Here is a 6,539-nt window from a genome sequence, read left to right as displayed (position 1 = left end):
AGTCCACTCGTCCCTCGTTCACTATAGCAAACATATGTTATTATGAATTTCGATTTAATAAATAACTATTTATTTGGTTAAATACTGATTTCAGAACTTGACAACCTGGATATACAGATGCGGCAAAATAAATTAATAAAAAATACCTTAAGTTGTGCCATATAATAAAAAATAAAAATATTGACTAGTCCCTTATCTGAAAGCGTGGCAAAGCATGATGATGAAATTTTAACAATTTGCTTGTCGTTTCAGCTTGGTTGATTTATTGAATTGTTCTAATATAGTTGTCATCATTCAATGAATCAATTCGAATGTTGGTTCAACCACTCCTGAACCCAAAATTGTTATTTAAAATTTTTTGTACAGTAAATAGTTTCGCTTTTTAGTTTAATATTGTCGAGAACATCAAAATGGGGAAAAACACAAATAACGCAGTAAATTAACAAGTGTCAATTTTTTCTAGAGTCTAGCACCAGGCAACACAGTTCTGGGTCTTTACGATTTCACTACACCGATACTGCGGACTTTACAGTGATCCAGTTCCCTGAAACAGGACATTTCAGAATTATTTAAAAAAAACTACGTATAATACTTTCATAGTTATTAATATAGGATGTGTAATAGAATATTGTTTGCAAATATTTGCAATAATTTCATTTCAACGTAATCCCTTTATTCTACAGATTCTCAATTAACACTTTTTCAAAGGTGCTGCCGCTAGAAGGCGATTTTTGATATAATAACTTAAAATTCTCTCCCTCATCTGGTAAATATACCCAAAAAAATATATGCTTTTTTCTACTCCCGTCTGTAAAATACCTAATTACCCACCGATCTAGCGTGCAGGAAGGGTCACTTCACCACGTCAGTTTCGTTTCTCATGAATCCGAGCCACTTCGGACATTTCCGTGCATTTTACCGCACGGGTTTGGGAGCAATCGGATGTTTTCGGAGATATTTCCCACGCCTTGAATTTGGACGTTTGTCAATTCTGACAGTCCTGTCAGTGCATGTATTCATATTGTTTTGCGAAAATGTGCTCAAAAACTAATGTTCGATAAACTTTTTAACTCACACGTTTATAAAAAACTCGCTCTGTTGCGCTCCGCTCGTGTCAAATAAACTTGTGAGTCAAATGCTGTTTACCGCACTTGTTGCATAATATACTATTATAAACCTAAGGTTTAGCGGAAATAATTTTTTAACACTTTTTTTACATAATTATTAAAATAAAGTGGTTGGACTGATTCAATGTGTTATTTACCTTAAATTGTAGTTGGGAAAAAGCGTTTATTACTTCACCTTACCAAATGGCGATGCCGCCGCTAGAACGCTCTTTTTTTATATACTAACAGAAAATAAAAAAGAAATAAATGCATGATGTTCTTTTTCATAAAAATATAGTGAATCGAATCTTGGAATTGATTTTTCGAATTGCACCACTTCTTCATTCTAAAATACAAAATGATTTTTCGGTTTTGTACATATTTTTAATTTTTCGTATCTTTGTGTCTGATCAGGGGAAAATTTTAAGGAAACGATGGGGAAGAAGATGGCCCTCCACTGCCATTTTCATTTTGACTTTTTGGTTTAATTTTAAGTACCATGTCGCATTATTTTAAAATTTGTTTTTGTATAATCGTGTATTAATTATGTTTTTCTACTCCCTTCTGTAATATACCTAATTAGGGTAGTACCGGACAGCGGGTATTACTGTTTTTGATTCAGGTTATATGCCATTTGCTGCTTCCATAAAATGATGATATGACTCGCTTGGCAACTTGACTTTAGTTGTACTCGATACGTTGAGAGGTTCAGACAAAAATAAAGTTTCTGTAATATTTTATGTTTTCTAGTTTCTATTTTATGTTTTAAATTTGATGACCAGTTTCTCTCAATTGGTAAGTGCTTAGGAGGTGCCTATTTTGCAAAAACATACATATATTAGTGGTAAGTATAAAAATGTACACAGCTAACTGTGTTTGTTTGCAAAGTTTATGTCGAGTGGCATTGGACACAAGCATGTAGAGTATGCCTGGACGCAAAATAATTTTAAGATATACAGGACATAGAAATGGTGAAGGTTATAGGTAAAAATGTAAGTTGAGTTATGAGAACAGCAGTTGAAAAAGTGCTTAATAACGAACTACTAATCAGGAAGGCGACACAATGTTGCTGATTAGGGAAATGTGAAGAAACAACAAAGAAAAACAAAACAAATATCGCTGCGCATTTCCAGCCAACTATGAACAACAGCTTGTGGAACACATGCTAGATATGAATAGCCGCCTAATGCTTCTCGCAAGAACCGAATTTTTAAAACTTGCCTATGAATTGGCGGAACGTTTAAAAATTCCCCATAGATTGAATAAGGACAAAAAACTGCATAAAAATTCTTTTATAATAATAATAATAATAATACTAATAATAATAATTGTTATTATTATAATAGATAGATAGATAGATATCGTTTATTGACCACCTATAAATACATGTATTTGTGAAATCGAAACTCAGTAATATAACAAAATAGAAATAACAGCAACAATAACAAAAAGAAGAAAATATAAATACAATAACAATTTGATAAATTTAACAAGAAATCGAAAAAAATAATATGTATATAAACATATGTTTATAGAAAAAAAAAATTATAAATAAAAATATTTGCTTGAGTTAACAGTATACACTATATTCTTGGGATATGCGATAGAAATTCCTCAACTGAGTAAAAACCATAACTGGAAAGATAGCTTCTAACCGATAACTTAAATTTTCTTATCGTAAATTGCTTAGCATTAGCTTTATACAAGCGGTTATAGTTGTTCACAAATATGTTATATATGTTCAAATTTAGTTTATTTTTCTGAGTAGTGGCTAATCTAGACTTAAGTGGAACAATATTGCTAGATCCGCGTGTGTCGTAGCAGTGGTAGTCACCATGAGTAGGATACCTCTGCAAGCCAGCATGGACCTCCAGAAGGTTGTAGTATATGAATAGGGAAGGCAGAGTTAGAATCTTAAATTTAATAAAAAGCTCACGACAATCTGCTTCAGGATTAGCCCCTTGGAGAATGAGAACTGCTGCCTTCTGAAGCCGACAAACCCGATCAGCATCTGAAGAGTTACCCCAAAGAAGCATGCCATAGGTCAGATGACTGTGAAAGAGTGCAAAGTAGATAGTCTTTAAGGTCTTCTGCGAAATGCAGTCTTTTAATTGCCTTAATGCAAAGATTTGAGACGAGAGTTTGGAACATAGATACTCGATATGAGCCGACCAGGTTAGGAAGGTATCGAGAAAGATACCTAGAAGCTTAGCAGGCTGTGACTTTACAGCTCTTTTGTTGGATGTTATTAGCATTTTTTCGTCTTCGATGTGTTAAGCTTAAATTTATTGGCGGCGAACCATTGGTCAACCGCCTGAAGATCAGCGTCAGCCATCACCTTCAAAGTCGCAATATCCTTGTCCGAAGAGATCAAGGTCGAATCATCGGCAAATAGGATGCAGTTCGCCGTATCGACGGCCTTTACCAGATCATTAATATAAATTAGAAACAGGAGGGGACCGAGGATGGATCCTTGGGGAACTCCCCTACTAACCGTTACCATATTAGACTCGGTACCATTAACATATACATATTGCACACGGTCTGCCAAATACGATTCAATCAGACTCAGTGAATTGCCTCTGACGCCATAGTATTCAAGCTTTTGAGCCAGAATCTCAATGTCAACACAGTCGAAGGCCTTCGAAAGGTGACCGAGGCTGAGCGACCCTCATCCAGGTCTCCAACCACACTGTCAATCAATGTAACCAAAGCCCGAATAGTGGACTTCCCTCTGCGAAAACCAAACTGAGACTGGTTAAACAGTCCTTTGTCCTCAAAGTAGTTCATTAAATTGTCTTTAATTATAATTTCAAAAATTGTACTTACTACTGGAACAATTGCAACTGGTCTGAAATTATCTAGATTTTCTGGATCCCCTTTTTTATGCAAGGCAAAATCTTTGTGATCTTAAGTTTTTGGGGGAAAACCCCCTCCTCCATGGATTTATTAATAAGTGAGGTAATGGCTCCTAAAAGTGAAGTTTTTTCAATATATAATAGTCCAGACACTTTGAATTTTTAAGTCTGAGTATGGCTTGCCTTACATCAGATTCCAACACTGATGGCATAAAAAAAGAGAATGGTGGTTTTGGGAAACGGTGCAAAAAACTCAAGGCACTGGTCGACGGTGTGGCTATACTGTTTATGATATTAGATGGAATCGATGAGAAGAATTATTGAAAGTGTCTGACGAAACTGTGGTAGATATTATTGCATTTTTATTTGTTTTCCTTTCGAAATTAACAATTTTCCACGTAATTTTGGACGTATCCTCCGAGGTAGTGATGATATTGTCGTACGCTTTTTTTTGTTTTCTTTAATAGCCCGTTTATAATCCCTATGGTAATCTTTATATCTATGCCAGTCAAGGGTGATTCTAGAACAATTATACGTTCTTTTTAAGTCATAAACACGCTTACGCATTTCTCTCAGTTCATTAGAAAACCACACTAAAGGGCAGCGGTGCTCCTTAGCTTTAGTAAGGGGGAAAGATGCTTTTGAGAGTTCAGACAGGGTATTAATAATGGAGGTGCACATGTCATTAGCATTCTGAGCATTCCAAATCTGGTTAGGCCAACAAACTCGAGACAGTTTATCGATAAAGACACTTATTGATTTATCATTAACTAATCTAAAATAGTCATTATTCTTATTATTATTTATGGAGTTTGATGCTACATTAACCTTAATAAGCTTTCCAAAGTGATCCGATAAAGTAGGATCACAAACACTAACATTTAAATCACGAGAAGGAAAATTCGAGACTACGTTGTCCAAGCAAGATACAGTTGACATAACGTTTCTGGTGGGCTCATTCACAAAAAACTCCAGGCCATAGGACTGTATTAAATTTTTCAATTCAGATGACTGATTAGAAGTTGATGTTAGATCGACATTAAAATCGCCAACAATTATAATTCTGTCATACCTACAGAAAAGAAAGTTAATCATAGCATTGAAGTTGTCCACAAAAATAGAAAAACTACCATAAGTCGAAGATCTATAGAGTGTCACAAGTACTGTTCTAGTATTCAGAACTTCTGCGGTGCAGAATTCAGCGTGGCTTTGAATGGAAAAATTCGACATATCTAAAGTTTTGTATTTCAGCCACGATTTCCATGCTGGCCTGCCGGGCGACAGAATGAGGCCGCCAGTACAAATTCACCAACTTTAATGGAATTCAGTTCCTGGTTGCTCAACCAGTGCTCCGACACACACAGAATATTAACTCTGTTCAGTGTTGTAAAAATTAAAATTTCATCTACCTTGTTGAACATTGATTGTACATTAATATGAAATAGGTTAAAAATATTTAAGTTCTTACAGTTTGTACGGTTCAGGCCAAAAGATCCCCCCGTAAAGAAACTGGAATGGAATCGCCGTCACTAGTGCTGTCGGCCGTCTCCGCCCGCTCCAGAGGCTGATTTAGAAGCTGGTGTGACTGTGGCCGATCTAGGTGGAAAAAACCGGCTGATTTTTATCCCAACGGGCCAGATATCCGGGTTTAACATCTTTGATGAGTCGGTAGACGGCAAAGAAACCTTGAACGACGAATACTGATCCGGATATTTAGATTGCAACCTAGTGATTGTTCCGTCGACCGTGAGTTGCTCCAAATACTCAGACAGACTCTCCGGCGATATCTCCGGATCAAGCTTTGTGATGTGGAAGTAGTGCAGGTTGGCTTTGGCCGCCGCTCTCAGACTGCAAGAAGACGTGTCCCCCAGTCTACCAACTATGAGATCTCTTGCTCTGGGCATTTTTCGAAAACGAGGTCTTCTATTGTCACCGTTTATATTTATTAAGTTGCTTGGAGTAACCATGCTTGAGCCTCGTGGATTGCAGTCTCGACATTAGCAGCCGTGAAGTTACCTGATGCTGTAAAAGGCCTGGTAAGATTAGGTTCATCCAGAGTCAGATCGGTGGCAGATTCTTGATTGATGCCCGATTGAGCGTGATCAGGCTTCGATGAACCTCCGGACAACGAGCTATCTGACGACCGAGACTGCAGCTGAAGTAAGCGAATTTGCTCATTTAGTGCATTGATAGCAATAGTTTGGTTTTGGATCGTCAACTTTTGCTGCTCAACCAACCTCTCAAGATAAAAGATTTTCATCTTATCTGTATCCTCATCAAGGTGGCGTTCAATAGTGGTTGGTTAGTTTAGACACTCCTCACAAACCGCAAGTGTTTTACCATCCTCAGACCACTTGACATTTTTCATCTGTTTAAGGCAACCAGCGTGTGTCAGCGAGCCGCTCTTCAAACAACTGACGCCAGATTTAATGGAGGTACTCTTGCACTTGGTGCAGCAAATCCTCTTTTCCGACATTTCCAGTCACCAACGGTTCCGAAAATACACGGCGGGGACGGTTCTTCAAAGTACGAATGATAATAAATGATAATAATAATATAAATAATAACAGTCTTT

This window comes from Cylas formicarius, unplaced genomic scaffold (assembly GCF_029955315.1).
Source record: "Cylas formicarius isolate icCylForm1 unplaced genomic scaffold, icCylForm1.1 PGA_scaffold_10__41_contigs__length_53128322, whole genome shotgun sequence".
Taxonomy (NCBI): domain Eukaryota; kingdom Metazoa; phylum Arthropoda; class Insecta; order Coleoptera; family Brentidae; genus Cylas; species Cylas formicarius.
Note: the sequence above shows the minus strand (reverse complement) of the source record.